The following is a 19,643-nucleotide window of genomic DNA, read 5'->3' as shown; positions in this document are numbered from 1 at the left end:
CCTCTGTGGCTCCGAAGGCATGTGTACTGGGAGAGAAGGAACCAGGTAGAGGCTGTACAGCGTTTCTGACCCAGCCTTCAGAGTCTCACAGTCACTTCTACTGCATTCCATTAGGCAGAGCATTCAAAAGGCCCACCCAGACTCCAGGGGTGAGGACACGCGCTCTGTTTCTTCATGGAGGGATCGTAAGGTTTTGGAATGAGCATGTGAGATCAAAAGTATCGTCCTGGCCATTTTGGGGAAAATACAATCTGACAAAGACACCTGATAGATTTTGAGGGGCACAGTGGTCCCCAGCTGATCTCTGAGTTACAATCAGGAAAAAAAAATTTCTTTCTTTTTTTCCTTCTTTCTTTCTTTCTTCTTTTCTAAAAGCAAAATATTAACAGAGTAGACTTCAACTCAAATCAAAGATATTTAGAAGAACACGGATGATGAATAGGGACTTTTAGTGTAGCAGATTTACTGGAATTGGCTGTGAAAATCATCATGAAAATGAACAAGCCAGAAAGAAAAATGTTACTCTCTTGTTCAAAACTCTTTCTGGATGGAGGTCACAGTGCTGGAAATGGAACAGGAAAATCCTGAAAGAGGGCCCAAGGGTCAGAAGGGTCAGACCTTGGCTGTTGGCAGGGATTTCATGGCTGAGCGTGAGCGATTGCTGAGTTGAAATGTTCGGGATGGAGTCTGCAGTGGGTATGTGGAAGAGGGACACCAAAATGAGTACAGTAAGCCCATGGGTCCCCCTGTGGGGATTCCTGGGGGACATGGTGTGGGGGTCCAGAATCTTCTACCCCACTCTGGACTTCTGCCCGTTGAGTCAAGGGTGTATAGGGCTTGAACTCTGTTCATTGTTGGAGTCCCCAGATTCCCACCTCACTGAGCATCTCCTGCCAGGGAGAGCCCTTCATGACAGGAAAATCACTGCCAGTCTCTTGCTCTGCTTCTCACTGACTCTGCATTCTGAGTCCCCATTGTCAGACCTGGAATATCTGATACTGGCCCTGGAGGAGCCTCAGGGTCATTTGGGCGGGAAAGCAGCTCTCTCTCACCTTCAGATCTGATGGACGAGTACTGGCGTTTGTGTTGAGAAGGACTCTGAGGTTGCCTTTGCATTCAGGGAAATGCAAAGGATTTGCAAAGGGGATGCCATATGCCCCTCTATGGAAAGCAGTGAAGACCCGTCTATAGCCTGATTGTGACAATTTGGGGAGCTCCTGGCTTCCCTGGATGAGGAGAAATGTGGGGTTTGGGCCTTTGCATTCAGGGAAAGAGGACCTACCTCAACTGGCAGTGGAAGGTTTTCTGAAAACAGCTCCTGATTCTTTTTAGCATTGGGCAGCAGCATAGCTCTGTAAGCAGTTGGCCATCTAGTTTTCCTCCCAAATTTTCAAGGCTAGCAGTCCATAGTCTCCTGTACCCACCAACACCCTCCTAGGCCATACCCACACTTCCTGTACCCTATTCTCTGCAGACCTTAGTTGATGACATTTTGGTTCTGATTCCTTTTTAAACAAGTTGTCCCTTTGGTCTTCTTCATAGACCTTGGTAAGCCTTGAAAAGATCTTGGCGATCATGTAATTCTCTGCCCTTCTTTTACCAGTGAGAAGACTGAGGCCTAGAAGAGGGGAAAGAAGATTTTCCTGCCTGTCTCCCCACTGGCATCTCAAGCAGAGCTTACAAAGGGGATCCCTTGGGGCAAGCTTCCTTCCCCACTGCCAATATCACCCTCTAGTTCCTTCCTTGCAGTGGCCAGGCAATGTCAAAGACCATGCCAAGGAGTGTCAACCAGGAACGCATCTTCTTTCTTGAAATACGTCGTGAATCAGCAGGCAGGCCCCTCAAGACCCCAGCGATGCAGCTTGCTGGGTCCAGCACACAGTAACCCAGAAACATATGTGGTGAGCAATAACAGTCATAAATTTTATGAGATTATGTGTTCCTAATGTGAGATTTCAGGCTGATCTGTTTGTTGAGCTATGCCAAGCTTCAGCATGATTCAATCAAGTTGTGCTTAATCTTCCCTTATTTACTCTGGGTGAGGGTGAGTCACGGACTATGTCTCTAGTCCAGTCTGCTGAACTAATTTACCCCAAGGATTTTGATGGACCGGTGATTTGTTTTCTCTAAATGTCCAGAGTTTATTTACTTATATCATTAGATGGGGTCTGGATTATATACAGTGAGTATCTGGAGCCATGCTGAGGACCAAGACCTCTCTGGAGAAGCCACTAGGGACGGAAAGTGCCTTGGAAGTGATCATGGCTTCTAGTCAGTCCTGGTCACATCATGCCAAGTGTTTTGTCACCTGTGCATTAACTCAGAGGATTTTTAACTCTGTGGACTCTTTATCATAGAGAAAGGCATTTTGGCCAACTCCCCAAGCCTCTGACCCTGAGCCATGAGGATCCGGAGTGAAGGGGGAATATATTGACATCTCATCCAAAGATGTAAAAGCCTGGAAAATTTGCCCGAGGCTGGGAGTGACTCCAGCCACCAAGCATCTCCATCTCTGAGTGTCCAATTTTTTTAAGCCTCTGGGGAGATGGGAACATGCAGATGGAATTTGGGGCCTGTGTCCTTAATGCTGGTTTCTCTGTGCTCTAAGGGGATGCCATATCCCCCTCTATGGAAAGCAGTGAATACCCGTCTATAGCCTGATTGTGACAATTTGGGGAGCTCCTGGCTTCCCTGGATGAGGAGAAATGTGGGGTTTGGGCCTTCTAGGCTTGAGGCTCCAATGATGAGAGGTTCCTTGATTTCACCTTGGATCAGAGTACCAACTGTTTCTGGGATCCAAGGGGGTATCCAAGATGTAGAACTTTCAGTACTGAAGTCAGGAAAGTTCTGGGCAAACCAGATCAAGTTGATCACCCTAATTTTGATGTCTTTTGTCTTTGGAAGTCAGGCCTTAAGATCAAGACAGATCTTTGATTGGGATGGGAGGGTAACTTTCAGAAGCAGCTGCTGTAGGGCCTTGGGGTCTGGAAAGACAGATTCCCCATGGCCTCCATTGCTGGAAGAATGAAAGTATAAAGCTGAGTCCCACCTAATTTTCAGGTTTTCAATGCACTTTTCCCTCTGCTGAGAGGCATTGCCAGGTTTTCCTGCCAGTTGTGGGGCAATGACAGCCTCTGAGCCTGCCTTAAAAGGTAGAAAACTCTACAGTTTGTGTGGGGAGGCCAATAAAAGCTGAAGCAGCTGTCACAGGGAAGATGATGTGACCCTGCTGAGGAGGCAGGTTCCGAGGCTAGATGTCATATTCCTGAAACCCTGATGGTCTCAAGCAGCTTCAGCCTGGCAGCAGGTTTTGGATTTATCTCTTGGGGGAAAAATGTGTTGTTTCTTTTCTTTCTTTTTTTAGGGCTGAGAACTCTGATCACTATGGTGAACCCTTTGGTTATGAAGGTAATGCATAATTCTACAGCACCCTGATTAACAGTGTGGACCCTGGAGCCACTCTGCTGGGGCTAAGGTCCTGGCTGCCATTTAATTTGACCTTGGGTAAGTAATCTAACCTCTCTGGACCTCATTTTCTAATCTTTAAAATGGGCACACAGATACAGTGGCTGTGAGGAATTAATTAATACATACAAATAATTTCAAATAGGGCCTAGCACATCATAATTACTCAAAAAATATTATCTATGGACCTGGACTGAGACGGCTGAGTTAACCATGTTCAATCACCATGTATGGTAGTATACAAAGCTGTCTTGGTGGTCGTCAGCATCACACACCAGTGGGAAGCTCTGCACCAGGAGCCATGGTGGCTTTTCACCTCTGCCAGGTTTTCTCACCATGTCCCTGACTCTCTCTTGCCACCTGGTCACCACCTCCTAGGCTGGTATGGACATGCTGCACTTCCGGCTTAGAATGTGGACCTAGACTGAGGCTGCGGGGTTTGACAAAATCTCACTGAAAGTTCGCGCGAGAAGATCATCTACCACTAGCCAGCAGACGTGAAAATTCTGAGGTGTCAGTGGCAAAGGCCCTTCCAGACAGATCCCTCCTGGTTAATCTCCTGCCTACCACCAGGTTACAAGGCAGGCTTGCCTCCTCTTAGAAGATGCCTGTGACCCGCCTTCTCGTGCAGAGTCCAGACCTGAACACCTTTCTCCAGGCTCCAGCAGGAAGAAACCCGCACGCTTTCACCCCAGCTCCCAGTCCATGCTAGGAGCATCTGCAGACACTCATCTCTCCCTCCCTCTCTGGATGCTTCTTAGGGCAATGTGTTGAATTTCAGCTCCTGTATTATTTTGGATATAGCTCTAATTTTACCGAAAAAATCTTGCCAAATTAGCTCTGAGCAAATAAATGTAATAGTGGATGTTTTTGAAAGTCTACCTTTGGCTTGAATTCCACAATCTTTGTCTTTATTATTATACTACTCTCCAAAAAAGAATTGCTTAGAATATCTAATTGAATTTTTAGGGCCATAATGGCATCAACTTAACCTTCCCATCCTGCATTTGGCAATGTTTCAAATTTATGTTTGGTAAATGTGTTTTTAATACACAAATCTATACAACTGCTTTTCAGCTTCAGGGAAACATCGTGTATTAAATGTAGATAGTAGATGGCATAAAAAAAATGCAGTGGTGTCAGAAGAGATTTTTACTGCACCATTCACTGCCAAGATTAAAATATCCATAGTCAAGGAACAGAAAATGCCATAGAAGAATTTCTTTGAATCATCTGTTTCAATCTGTCGTGTTTTCCGTGAATATTTGTAGCATCGTGATAGCCGTGGCCCTGCAAATTATTTTATTCTTGATTGTTTTTGTAGTTATTCTACTAACACTGCTTATAATCCTTTTCCAGTTGTGTCATCTACTGGAAAAAATACCCAAACATGTTTACATATAGAAATATTTGCATTTTGGGAATGCATGGTTTAACAAAATTTGTTATCTATACTATATTCATCAGGGGTTGGGTCTCAAATACAACCACCTTAAAGTTTGTAGCCGAAATATTGAGTAACATTTAGCTCTTCTTACCTTGTTCAGATGGATTTTACTCATTGCATCTGCTGCAATTTTAATTATTTAGTTTAATATTTCATCCCCTAAATAAGTGCAATATTATTTGGTGTAAATATTTATATTATGCACAAATGCTCTGCCACGATATTATCAAATTTTGCTCTAACTTCTGCCAAATGGATAAAATTCCCATTATCATGTTCATGCTCATAAAGTTTCTTGGATGTTCCTCTGCACACTAGACCTTGCTTGCCAAAAGTTAAACCATGTATAATCCGCATCTGACAACAGCACAAAATTTTTTTCTCATTTTTGTAATTTATTTGAAGCATTGATAATTTTTTCTTTTCATCAGATTTTTAAGATTTCAGCTTTTCAGTACTCTTAGGCCAGGTCAGAGAAGGCTTTGGGAAAAAGCCATGCTAAGACTTGGTAACTGGACAGACCAAGGTCGAGTTCACATTCTTGCAATACCCACCTTCTAGAGCAGGTGCTTCCTACAGGGTGACTCAGTGATCCAGGCAGAGACGTCACCGTCCTGCAGCTTTACCCCTGGGACACATGGCCTCTTTAGTCAGTGCAGCAGGCGAGGATGGTGGAGGATTTGAGATGGACAGACAAATGCTTCGGTTCAGAAATGACGGATCATGGCTGTTCACTACCCATTGGCCAGACCTGGTCTTGAGGCCTCTCCTGGCTGCCAGGGGAGCAGAGATGTGAAATTCTCACACTTCCTTGGAAGGGACAGAGAACCAAATAGGAGTAAGCCTGAGACTTCTATGCCACAATATCCTACTATTTGTTCTTGTGCCCTTTATTTTATTCATTTTTATTTAAAAAAATGTAAATGCTGCCAGCCTTTGCACCCATATCTCTTTTTTTTTTCATTTTTAACTATCCCCAAAGAATTGACAATATAGAGAAAAAATGAGTAGTAACTTTCAGAAGAAGTCATGCATAATAAGCTTAGGAAAACTTCCTATTTCTAATGTCTTTGGGGAAGTTAAAATTCTTATTTGAGGTTTAAAAGAGAAGTGCAACAATTGTACCCTTTTATGTAATATTCAAATTATGTGGTCTCTTTCACTGTAACTACATCCTCTCTGTAGGTCCTCCAGCCCCTTCATATTTCTCCTAGTTGTTTCTGGGAGTCCCTGGATATAGTCTTGAGAGTGCTTCTCCTGCTGATACTGTGGACTTCTGTTTATTCCATTTTCTTCCTGCTCTGGCTACAGCCATCACTGCTAAAACCAGAGTAATGTCCCCAAAGACACAACCTGCACGGCTATCACTCACTATACCCATCCTTTCCTGTCTTGGTCTCTTGACTGACTCATATCATTAACACACTGCACTCCTCCGCATTGGTTAGCAAGCGCTACAGAATAAACTACTCCCAAAATACAGTGGCCTGCAAAACAACCACCATTTCTTTGGCTTATGAGTCTATAGCTTGACACGTTAGGCTGGAATTAAATGGGCAACTCTTCTGGTCTTAAATGGGCTTCCTCTTGTGTCTGTGGGTCATCTTTGCTGATCTTGATTGGTCATGTCTGGGGTCTCAATTGGGATAACTGGGCTGACTGACTCTGGTTCACAAGACCTCTTATCCTCTGGTGGGCTAGCTCACATGGATGGGGAGGAGACCCAAGAGAAAGGGAAGAAGTGTGTAAGTCCCATTAAAGCCTGGGCTCAGGGGGTGCCTAGGTGGCTCAATGGGTTAAAGCTTTCGCCTTCAGCTTGGGTCATGATCCCAGGGTCCTGGGATCGAGTCCCACATTGGGCTCTCTGCTCAGTGGGGAGCCTGCTTCCCCCCCCACCCTCTGTCTGCCTCTCTGCCTACTTGTGATCTCTGTCTGTCAAATAAATAAATAAACTCTTTAAAGGAAAAAAAAGCCTGGGCTCAGAACTGGAAAATGTCTATTATACTAGATTCCATTGGGCAAACAAAGTTACAGGATCAGCCCAGAATCAAGAAAATGGGAAATAGACTCCACCTCTTGATGGGAGAGCTACAAAGTTACATTGCAAAGTGTATGCCTGTAGGGAAGAGTAAAGGGCTACTGCCATATTGGTTAACATTTAACAGCCGCCCCTTAGAATTGAGGTGAGAGTACATGGGGATTGGACTAAAGGATATGTAAATGACAGGTCCAGACTCGCTCTAAATCACCCCTGCTACCACTATTGGTCTTTTGACTTTGAACATGCTCACACATGCCAATACCATGGCAGTTGGCGCAGCCTAAGTTCAAACTCAACGCAAGCCATGCGAAGGGGACCTGGGTATGGCTGTTAAAACCCACCAAAAACTTGGGGAAGGGGCTGTTCAAGAAGTCCCTTTAGTAACTCTCTTTTTTAGCCTCCTGCTTGTTGGTGTCACTTCCCTAGGACTACCAAAGACAGTAAGTCACTCTTAGGTGAACACCTTCTCAGGGGAAGGTGGCTGCAATCTGTGCCCTCTGACTCTGAGAAAGGGAGAGAGAGAAGGAAAGAAGAGAGGCTAATCCAGGCTCTGGGTCCAGACTGGCCCTTCTATGATCAAGGCCACATTCTGCCACTTCTTTTGAACTAAAAAGGGAAGCCATGGGGTATAGATGAATAATAAGAATATGTTGTGACAGTCATCCTTCACCTATGCCAGGAGGTCAATTTCTTTGTTTCACCTCTCAGTACCAACCCAGGAGGGGTTCGTGGACAGGAATAGGAGTGGAGAATCCACTGAGTAGACAGGTCCTCCCCGTTCAGGGATGAGTCCCTCCTTATTCTAAGTCAGATGGAAGGGGTAGAAATTTTTATGTTCCCTCATGTAACATCAAACTTTCAGCATCTCTAGGGGGGTTCTTGAATCCAAAATTAAACCAATTGTGAGGTGGTCTGAGAAAAGAGGGCTTGGTGGGGAAGATCCTAGCCTTGGAGTTCCGGAGCTGTGGGGTCCCAGAGGATGTCTGGAACTCTCTCAAGTTGTTTCCAAACTGCTTTTAGCCTTGGTGCAAGATTCAACAGAACACAAAAATGTAAAACAGTTTATCACTGTTGAGTAGGAGGGTTACCCAAAGAATCTTCAAGTCAGCCTGTTTTGGCTGGGCACCAGCTTCCTCTTCTGTAGATGAGGCTCAGGCTACCTTTTCTCTTTCACTGTCTCGGATATTTTTTAGGATGAAATATGGAACAGGTGTGAAAGCAGCTTTGGAACTATGAAGCATTCCATAAATACAAAATTTTTTTCATTTATTTGTTCATTTATGGCTTAGCTACTTTCAAACAGAATTGAGGCAGCTCGCAAGATTAGTATGGTGAAAATAAGTCCCCAAACTACTATCGCAGAACCACAAGAAAAGCCAAGTAATAAAAAGAATGGGAATGAGGAAAACTCTATCCAAAATGCAGACCAAGAAAGGTTTCTTCAAATGAGCATAAAATTTAGCTCTGGAGGGATAACAGGATAGACAGATAAATATAGAGATCACTGATGTTTACTAAGCACCTCCTGTGTGCCAGACACTGCAGTTCAATTACATGAGCCAAATTATTTTTTTCTGAGCTTTTCAGGAACCAGGGTAAAAGAAAGGAATTAGGAATGGAAGAAAAGAAATCTACATAAATTTATCACTAGCTTTTTTCTAGCTTGAGTTCTGAGAGGAGTCTTTATATAAAGCACATCAAGGAACATATTGAGGAATATCTTCTAAATTAGTATATTGTGTTTAGGTTCTAGGTAAGATGAAGTAAACTCACTCTACCATATCTCTCCCAGGGAAATGCAGTTATGAAACCTGGACAGAATTCATGGGACACTATTTGAGGACTCAAAAGCAAATAGCAGTAGGCAAATTGGGAAAGAAAACCAGAATTTGATGTACCATTGAACTGGCCATGACTCACAGCTTCGACTCAGATGTGAGTGCAGGTGTGGGAGGTACACAACGGGTGGGGTAAGCAAAGCCCCAGATTTCTGACTAGGGAACTGAAAAAGGAGAAACCCAGGGAGTCAAAAAGTACCAGAGAAAGTGACCATATAAAGGTTTTGTGAGCTGGAAGGCTCGTGCTAAGCTGCCCATTTGTGGATCTGATCCCAAACTGCAGATGAAATAAACTAGCAGGTAGACAGTAGTCTGTCTGCCTACGTCCCAGACTAGCTAGTGTAGAATGCATATATATGGACAGATCTAGATAACACTATAAAGAATTTAGAAGCTGAACAGGCATTGGAATCACAGCGCACATAACACAAGTTGGAACTTGAGGCCTGAACTTAAGCAGGTTCTTTGCCTCCTATGAAAAAAAAAAATTCCTCATAGGATTTAAACAAGACCCAACAACTCATAACATAATTATCAGACTGTCCAGGATATGATTCAAAGTTACTTGGCATATAAAGAACTAGGCAAATGTCAGTTTGCATGGGGAAATATAAATGCTGGATGCCAATGCTTAGATGACACAGATATTGGAATTATCTAACAAAGACTTTAGAGCACCTATTATAGAAATGATCCAAAAATAAAGACAAATTCTCCCTCTCTCTCTCTCTTTCTCTCCTGCTCCCTCTCCTTCTTTGTCTCCCTTTCTCTTCTGTTCTTACTACAATAATAATGTTTTATTTATTTTATATTTAGTCATAATTTTTAATAAAAAAAAGTACTAGCATCAGTCTAAAAATTAAAGGTGCATGTTTAATGAATAATCAAGTACTGACTTTCCATTTCTCAAGAACACTGATGGTAAATATATAATTTACACAAAACTGTTGCTGACATCGGGGCTGTTGTGGTTCACTGACCGTAGGAAAATAGAAGACACATCTGCTAAAGAAACATCAGCTTTTGTTGGTTATCAATTTCTTGCCTCTCAGCTCCAGATTCATTCTTTTTTTCCTGCTATGTGATAATGGATATGGAATATAAATATTTTTCTTTAGTCAAATGGCATTCTGTTAGGCTTTTAGAGTAGAGGGGAAAATTCTCTTGACAGGAATGGAAAACTAGAAAATCTCAGCAAGGGAATAAAAGATATGAAGGAGAACCAAGTGGAAATTTTAAAACTGAAAAATATAACAATAACTGAAATAAAAACTCACTTACTGGGCTCAACAGCAGAATGAAGGTGTCAGAGGAAAGAGTGAATGAACTTAAAGATAGATTAATAGAAATAATTTAATCTGAAAGACAGAAATTTAAAATGTTGGGAAAGGGAACAGACATTAAGAACCTGTCAGACAATACCAAAAATTATAACATTTATGTTATCAGAGTCCTGGAAGGTGAGGAGAAATTATGCAGTGCTGAAAAAAATACTAAAAAAAAAAAGATGTTTGAAAACTTCCAAGATTTGATGAGAGACATAAACCTATAGATTCAAGAAGGTGAGTGACCCCCAAAGAAGATAAATCCAAAGGAATCTTTCTCAGCCACTTCACAAACTACTAAAAACCAAAGACAAGAGAAAGTCTTGAATTCAGAGAAAGGTAACACAGTCCTTGCAGTAGAACTACAATTCAAATGACTGAGAACTTCTTATCAGAAATACTGTAGGCCAGAAGGAGGTGTCCATGGCATTTTCAAAGTGCTGAAAGGCAAGAAGTGTCATCCCATAATTCTAGTGAAAATATGTTTCAGGAATGAAAGTGAAATAAAGACATTCTCAGAGTAAGCAAAACTAAAAGAATTTGTTGCCAGTGGACTTGCTCAAAAAGAATTGCTAAGGAAGTTCTCCAGACAAATGAAAAATGATACCAGATGGGAAATTAGAACATCAAGACTGAAGAAAGAGCAACAGAAATGGTACATAGCTGGAAACCGTTTTATTGAAAATGCAGAGGTTCTGGCTATTTCTGACATCAACGTGAGGATGCTCCAAGGTTATATATTAAACTGCAGTTCTAAAAACCAATGCTGTGGGGGAAAGTGGGAGCCACACAGAATATAAGATCATGTCAAATCATGTCACTCCTCAATCCAGTGGTGTCCCATCTCACTCAGAAAAGTGCCAGTCCTGACTCTAACACACAAGGTCCTATGTGACCCAGCCCCTTATTACCTCTTTGGTGTCTTCTCCCACTGTCCTCACCTCTCTTGCTCCTCTGTAGACAACCTGTCTCTTGTTTTCTACCTCAGGGCCTTTGCACTTGTTGCCTTTTCTGTCTGGACCTTTTTATTCCTCAGATGTCTGTATGGGGGGCTGACTCTCCCATCTCCTTCAGGTCTTTGCTCAAAATGTTACCTCCTCATTGAGAATTTCCCTGGCTATTCTATTTAAAACTGAAAACTCCTCTAACTACCCTGCCTCTCTCTTTCCTTATTGCCTATTTTGTCTTTCTCCATAGCACTTACCAAAATCATCATACCACCTAATTTCTTATTGGTTTATTTATTGTCTCTCATGTCCCGCTTCATGAAGACAGGGGTCTTTGTCTCTTTTTTTACTGCACGGTGCCTGGCACACATTAGGTAGATTCAATGTCAGTTCTCTTTGACTTAATAAAAGTTTACAATCCATAGGAGTAGGTAGTTAAGTATTTCTTAGGAAAAGAGCATAACCATTGTCTCAATTGGCTCACAGAGCAAACATTAACTCATATAGTGAACACTTCAGGGTTTTTATGTTCAGCTCCTCTCCTTCCTTCTGGTGGCAGTTGGCCCATTTTGGGGGCAATTGCTCTCCCCATCTCTAATAAATGGTCTAATAGGAGTTCCATCGCACTCCCTGGCTGTGGGGGTACGTATAGATGAAGCCAGACCCATCAGAGTACTTTCCCAGGACTCTTGAATCAGAATTAGGCAGGGATATGTGTGGTAAGAATCTGTGTCCCTGTCACATGAAGAAGACTGCATGAGGGAGCAGAGAATGAGATATAGGGAGTCCTATACATCTAGCCTATGGTTGCAGTGGTAACAGTCATCCCATGATAACAGTCATCCTTCAGGCTCACACCACCCATAACCTTCCTATAATTTGACTATATAAGATAGTTAATCTGTTTTTGCTCAAGCCATCTTGAGTTGGGTTTCTGTCCCTGCAAAAAGATTTCTGAATAATACAGTTTATTTGGCACTGCAACTGTCATCAGCAGCAAATATATTATATGTCAGTATTGTGCTAGATCTGTGGCAGGGGGAAGAATGGGTAAGTGAGACAGAGTCCATATTGCCAAGAGTCCTTCAGTCTAGATGAGAAGACAGTTCTACCCCAAAATGTCATTTCAAAATGCCAAGTCAGCATTACAGATAGTATATATGGGCCATGAGAGGGGAAAAACCACTGTGGACTGAAGTGGTTAGAAAAGTTATCATGGGAAAGGTGAAACTTGGGCTGTGAGTAGAAGGAAAAGTGAAACACCCATAAGCACACTAGATAGAAGAGAATACTCTGAGTAGGGGGAAATTCCATGAACAGAGGCAATGGCTCAGGTATGCTTAAAGGGATCATGTGGGTTAGTTATGGGAGATGGTTTATATGGTTTATAAAGTGCTCTCACATTCATTATCTCATATTTTCGCAAGAACCAAGCAAGGTGGTTCTGAGCCACCCAATGACTTCCTTAAGGATATATAGCCTAGAAAGCTGGCACATCTAGAACTTAAACCAAATCTTTTGATTCATGTGTAAAGCACTAAATACAAGGTCAGAGAGAATTTTTATCATACTGGCTAAAGACATCAGCTAATATTTAATAATTTCCTATATTATTAAATAATAAGTTTTCTCAATTGTCTTTTCAAAATCTTTTGATGTGTTTGAATCAAGATCCAAACAAGGTTCACAAACTGGATTTCGTGAATAGGTCTTGTAGGTCTCTTTTAAAACTTAAAGGCTCCCTTCCTACTGTTTTTCCTTGCAACTTGTTTGGAACATTCTAGATTTGGCAAACTTCATCTGATCGGTGTCAGTTCATATGTTCCTTTGTTCCTTTTATACCCTGGTAACTGTGGACTGTGGTTGGACCTTGAAGTTTGATGAGAGGTAGTTTGTTTGGGGGGAGAATATTGCATCAGTGGTAGTATGTGCTTCTAGATGCATCACATCAGGTGGCATGCAATGCTTGGTCATTTTTCTTCTTGTCATCTTAAGATTGATCATTGGGTTCAAGCGTTACCAGCCTGAGTCCTTCATTTGAAGTCCCCCTCAGTTTTTCACCTAATGGCTTTAGCAACCGTTGATAGAGCTGGTGTATTGTCTAGCAGCCATTGATATTACCTAGTTCTATTGCAACATTGGTAGTTGCAAAGTGCTGTTCTGATTCTATAATTCCTTCTTCAGTTATAGGCTAGAATTCTTCTGTAAAGACCTTTTCTACACCAACTATTTGACTGCCTGAAAAGGTTGAATAAATGTTTAATTCTTTTTCTTTTTTTATAAGGTTTCAGAATAATGAGTTATTTCCCTAGCATACCCCAAAGGTGACCGATTAGTTTATTATTATGATGAACTCGTGAACTTTAATATTTTTTATATGTTAAGTCCATTACAATTACTATTCATTTTGAGGCTCTGAAATTCCCATCTTTGATAAATGGAAGCCCCTTCGATTTGGCTCCTGGATCGTTTTTGTATGATCTCAACAATCTTTAATATTTTCCTTGCTTTCCTGGCTCATCTTTACATTTCCTGGTCCAGATCCGAAATCAGCCATTTCACAAAAAGCTCTAATTCCTTTTGTGGGAAATGGTATTTAGAGATAACTCTCTGTGCCCTAGGGGTGTACATTATTCCTAGGTAAGTCTCTGCATCTAGGACTTTTCAGCAGACAGAGAATGGAAAGAAGGAGGTTTTTCTTGTTTTTTGTCTTTAAAGAGAAAATTTATCCTGGATTCAGGCTGAGATTTACAATTCAAATTTAAAACCACATGTTTTTTACTTAATTTTAATTTTATATTTGTATCTATTTTCTCCTGTTCTGAAAATCTTGAATTCTAAAGTGAATTGTTTATTTGCTTTATCCTATTTTATGTATATTTCAGAGTAACAATAGAATATTATTAACATTGTAATTACTGAAAAACAGTTTAATCTTTCTACTTAAAATTTGGTGTTTTTTTTAATCCTTAGGCTATATCTCACTAGAGTTATTAATCAAATTACTGTGTTTTAAAGTCATTGGAGAGCCACGTGGGTGGCTTTGTTGGTTGAACGTCTAATTCTTCATTTTGGCTCATGTCACGATCTCGGGGTACTGAGACTGAGCCCTGCACTGGGCTCCATGCTGGGCATGGCATCTGCTCAAGATTCTCTCTCCCTTTTCCTCTGCCTGTCCCCATCCTGCTCACATCCTCTCTCTCTCTCTCTCTCTCTCAAAAACAAGCAAACAAATAAATAAATTAAATTAAAGTCATTTGAGAGAATTCTACCTTATCTGATTAAGCCACCAAACTGATATACAGGCTTCACTGTTTTATCTACTTTCAATTCTTAAGGATTGCATTTTTCTATTTAATTAATTTTGCTTTATGGTTATGTAAAGCATTTCCATTGTTCCAAGGTACAAAATTATAAAATCAGGTACATTCAGAGAAGTCTTGCTTATCTTCTTATCTTCTCCATTTTATTTCCTTTCTCATCTATAAGAAACCATTATTAATTTTTGTTATCTTGCATTTTAAAAATATGTAAGGAATAGTACATATAATCAAATAATCTCCCCTTTCTCAAATAAAATGGAATGTACTATACATAGTATTCTGTACCTTTTTCCCCCATTTAATAATATGCTTTGGAGATCAGGACACAATAGAATGCAGAAATATCTCTCATTCCTTTTCATAGCTGCTTGGTCATCTATTGTGTATTTTAATAATAATAAACTCCATAATTCACTTAACCAGTCCCCTAGTGATAGACATTTGGGTTGCTTTCAGTTCTTCGTTAATATAAATAGTGTTGCAATTAGTTTTGTACAGACATCCTTTCCTACTTTTGCCAATATTTCTTTGGTGTAGCTTCTTACAAGTGGGCTAAATTGTGCAAAAGGCAAATGCATATGTAATTTTGCTTAGATATTGCCAAATTGCCTTCCATGGGTTTGTACCATTTTGCATTTCTAATGACAATGTTTGAGTGATTCCTTCTTCACGGCCCCCAACAGTATATTGTGAAACTTTTGGATTTTTGCTTGAAAAATTGCATCTTGGCTTAATTATATTTTATATCTTTCTTATTATACTCCATTTAAGGTTTTTAATTCCCTAATACAAACTCCTGGCTCATTTCAGCTATTCAATAATTATTCTTTGAATCCATAAAAGTATTTTAGGAAAATTAATCTAGCTGCAGAATACAGAGTCATTTAGACTCTGGAGAGAACAGAGACAAGGAGCACTCATGAATTTCAGGATAGAAGATAAACAAGAAATACAACTTCATTTTTCTACAATTCGCACATTACATTTCCTCTTCTCAAAGATGGGAGCATTGATTTAATAATCTCTGTCAATTCAGACTTTGCCCTATTCCTCAACCACTCAGATTATGTCTGAATTCCAGGGTCTTGGGTTAATGCTACAATAGGGAATGTTGGGGAGCAGGGTGGAGGGTTATTTGGAAAGGGAGTCAGGTTCTTGGTCATCATTTGCCCATCTGACTGCCCACTGAGATGTCCCCCCCCACCAACTCCTGGCAGGTCCCTAGTCATGGAGCAAAAAATGTTACAGCTTATATATGACCTTGACTTTCATCCAGAGGGTTTCTATTGACTGTCACTTAGCGCTTTCATTCCTCTTTTGGGAACCTAAGGAAATCTGACTATGATCCCACATGTCTTGGAGTTCACAGGAGAGAGACTGGGAGGACCACTGAGGTCTTCCAGAAACCCCACGCAGCCATCTCTAGTGCTCAGCCCTTCTAGTTCTCAGTCACACAGAGCATCACTGTGGGAGCTGGGTTCGAACTTGAGCCTCCTGACCCCATTTGTCTCCTCTGAAATCTGTCTAAGGCTCAGCTTGGGTATGGAATAAAGGCACAGCATTTCTTCTCAGAAACCCTCCAGTTTTTCCCCTTCCACACCTTCCCCAAGGCCCAGCATAGGAGTATTTCTTTCCTGAGGAAGAGGATGGGATAGGGAACTTCCTCTGACTGAGTTCCTGGTCCTCAAGACTGGTAAAAGCCAAAAACGTGACTGTTCAGTTTTAAGCTCTAATAATGTTTTCTCGTGGGTGGATGCCTCACAGTCAAGTTTGAATGGGAGAGGGCCAACGGGAAGAAAAGGAATGGTATGTGTGTGTGGTGGGGGATATTAATGGAACATCTCCAAATACTAATATCTCCAAATATTATCCCAGTGACATCAGTTAAGAGCATATAGCAACAGCCAGGTATGACATGGTGAGAGGTGGAATGAGATATTGGCTGAAGTTTTGGGGCTGATTGATGAAGGAGGGAAAGAGAAAGAGTCAAGAATGAGGCTGGGCTTTGGAGCTGCCCCCACAGAAGAGCAATAGTGCAGGGACTGAAATGAGGCCAGCTGGAGGGTGGGCACGCTGATTCTGGGAGAGAGATAGTAAACTTGGCTCCAGGCTGGGGTGAGATGTAGAGGTGACAGTCAAGCCCTCAAGGAGAGGGGTTGAGATCACTGTTTTTCTGGAAGAAGGAACAGAGAGAGAGAGAGAGAGAGAGAGAGAGCATTCCTGAGGTCCCAGGGCTGAGTCTTAGGCTGCTTCCACAGGTAAGGAGGATGGGGGGGCAGAAAGAGGACTGCTCAGAGGGGCCAAGTTTTTGTGGGGCCAAGCATCGTGCAAACACGCCTTTCATCCCAGAATGTGGTCTTACCCTGGACACCTGAGAGGAGGATTCATTCCAGAACATCTCATGAATATACCAGCCCAGTCTATATGTGCATCTGACTGTCCACCCACAGCCCCAGCACACAATCCTGGAGCCATGTCATTTGCAGTTAGGCAACTTAAGGAATACGTGAAATTGTACCTTTTCCCCCCTGCAGTTACAACTGTCCCCAGAAGTAGGACTGGTTTACTTTCTATTTAATGTGACAAACATTCGCTGTGCAGCTCACATGCACAGAGCACGGGATAGTGCGATGGCATGGAACCAAAGTTGCAAACTTCGGTTCACAAGCTCTATCTGACCCAAAGCCTTCTATCGTTCAGCCTGTGTGGCTGTTGTTTGTTTTGCTTTTACTCTAACTAGTTGTCAAAATACATAAATCAAGACTTAACAGGCAGGCCCCGCCCCTCTCACAAGAGACCCACCTGTTCTGCATCTCTCCCTGAGTCTTCCCGCCTAACTCCTGTGGTCCTTGGTGTGTAAAACTCCCCGCTTATGGCCTCAACCCACTGGCTTGGGTAATAAACAGACAGAGGCTCTACTCTTGACTCAGCCACCTACCCGTGAGCTTAGGCAAGTTTCTTTATTCCCTGGAGTCTCAGTCTCCCCTTCTTCAGAATGGTAGTGATAATAATGCCTACCTTCGGGGGCTGGAGCAGGTAAGGTAGCGTCTATGCAGAAATGGCTTGAGGAGTAGCCGCTCTCCCTATGAAAGATGGCTGAGACAACTTCCCCGCTGATGGGTTTCTGCTGGGTGATGCGAGGCAGAAAGTGGCCTCAAGGAGGGGAGGGTCAGTGCCAGGGAAGTTGGCAACAGGCAAGCCCCTCTGGTTGTGGGAGGGGGAAGGCTTCCTGGGGGAGGAGGACTAGAGGCCTGTCTTTCTTTTTCTTCTGTGGGAGGCAGGCAGCCCAGCCTGGGCCTGCATGGCCTTTGAAACCCCACCACGCAGGACAGAGCCCAAGCCCTGGGAAGGCTAGCCCCCACCCCGGCCGGCCGCCTCTCTGCTGTGATTCCAGGAACTGGGCCCTATCAGTTGGGCCCAGTTTCAGGAGCTGTTTCTTGCCATTTCCCCTCAGTCATGTGGCCGCTGGAGTGGACAAAGTGGGAGGGAATGTGATTAAGCTCCCAGGCTGCCTTCCAGGCAGGGGGAGTGGGAATGTGTCTCAGATTGGAGAATGGTTAGAATGTGGGTGGGGAATGTGGGAACCCTGGGGGAACTGGGCAGACCCCACCTCAGTGAGCCGCATGGGCAGGCCTCTCAGGTCAGAGAGCTGAAAAGTGGCCTTCTCGCAGGTCCCTGACCAGGACTCCTCCCTCACTCATGTCAGAAACACAGACTGTCCTGGGAAGGCTTGTTTCTGGGCTGGAAGAGGCAGCCTGCACCCTGAGGCTTTTTCTCACACCATCCAGGCTTGGGAACTTTTCTCCTGACCAACCCTGCCTTCTAGAGGCCTGGGCTGGGAAGAAAGTGTACCTTTTAAACCCAAATAACATGTAGACCATGATTGAGAATGCTGCTCGTCACCAAATGTCAAAATCACGTTCATTTATGTGGAACATCTTATGTTCAACGGGCATAGCACCATGTTCGTCTTCCAGCTCCGTTTCTGAGGCAGAGAGAAGCGATCTGCTTCTGACAGGGCAAGAGGCACAGAGAGGCCAACATGCCTCTGAGAGCCACCCAGAAAGCCCCTGCGGGAACTGGGTTCGAACTGGGGCCTCCTGCCCCCATCTGCACTCAGTTCACCCACCCTCCCTCTCCTCCAGTCCACACCTTTATTTCTTTGAAAAGGGTGGAGGCTCTTGCCCTTGATTGATTGACTGACGTCAGTGAGGTACTCACTTGGGGACAAAATTTAAGGGGAAGGAGCAAAAAAATGTAACACTGAAGATAAATGATATTTTAATGCAATATTTTTAAAATAAAAATTAACGCAAAAAAATTAAATCTCTAGGTAAAGGCAAGATCTGACTCTGCATGACTAGCTCAGTTGCCTCTCCTGGTCCCAGCCTTGCTGAGTCCATCATCCCCAGAACTGACGTGGAACACAGGAAGCGTGGGCTACAGTGCCCAGTAGACAAAGATTCCATTCTGCTGTTTACCATCTGACTTTAGGGTAAGTGACTGACACTCCTTGAGCCTCCATACCCTCATCTTTAAAATGGGGGCAATCAGTTAATGTTCCCTGAGAAACATAAACAACAGGATATGTGTGTGTGTGTTGGGGATGGTGTGTATTATACATGTTATATAATTATATGTATGTTCTATATATAAAAATTTCACATATATAAATATACATCTATGCATATATATAATATATATACATTTATGTATATATTTGTATATAATTTATGTATATAATTATATGTTTATATAAACATAATTTATGTATTTTTCATATATAAATTTTACATATATAAAATTTCACAATATAAATATGCATATATGTTCACACGAATTTAGAGATTTCTTATAAGGAATTGGCTTATGTGATTATGGAGGCTGAGAAGTTCAGACCCAGGAGAGCCAATGGTATAGAGCTTCCATCAAAATCCAAAGGCCTGGGGAGAGGGGCACCTAGGTGACTCAGTCAGTTGAGCAGGTTTTTCTTGATTTTGGCTCAGGTCATAATCTCCGGGTCAGGGATCAGCCCCACGTTGGGCTCCTCGTTCAGTGGGGAGTCCGTTTCAGGACTGATTCTCTCTCTCTCCTTCTGCTCCTCCTCCCACTCACTTGCTCATGCATGTATTGTATGTGCTCGCTCTTTCTCTCTCTCTCTCTCTCTCTTAAATAAATAAATAAATAAATCTTTTTTAAAAAATCCGAAGGCCTGAGAACTAAGAGAGGCCATGGTCTAAGTTTCAGTCTGAGCCCA

At 42.4% G+C, this 19,643-nt stretch overlaps 1 long non-coding RNA gene across 1 annotated transcript; it reads left to right on the top strand.

Moving 5' to 3' along the window:
- The first annotated feature begins 1,697 nt into the window (after positions 1 to 1,697).
- LOC116575532 lies at positions 1,698 to 18,875 on the top strand. The gene is made up of 3 exons (XR_004279814.1): positions 1,698 to 1,901; positions 3,365 to 3,504; positions 18,720 to 18,875. It is a non-coding gene; the product is annotated as an uncharacterized LOC116575532 (long non-coding RNA).
- The last annotated feature ends 768 nt before the right edge of the window (positions 18,876 to 19,643 follow it).

The sequence above is a fragment of the Mustela erminea genome, chromosome 16 (genome assembly GCF_009829155.1).
Source record: "Mustela erminea isolate mMusErm1 chromosome 16, mMusErm1.Pri, whole genome shotgun sequence".
Classification (NCBI taxonomy): Eukaryota; Metazoa; Chordata; class Mammalia; order Carnivora; family Mustelidae; genus Mustela; species Mustela erminea.
The sequence above is the reverse complement of the archived record's forward strand: the minus strand, read 5'-3'. Positions and strand labels throughout refer to the sequence as shown.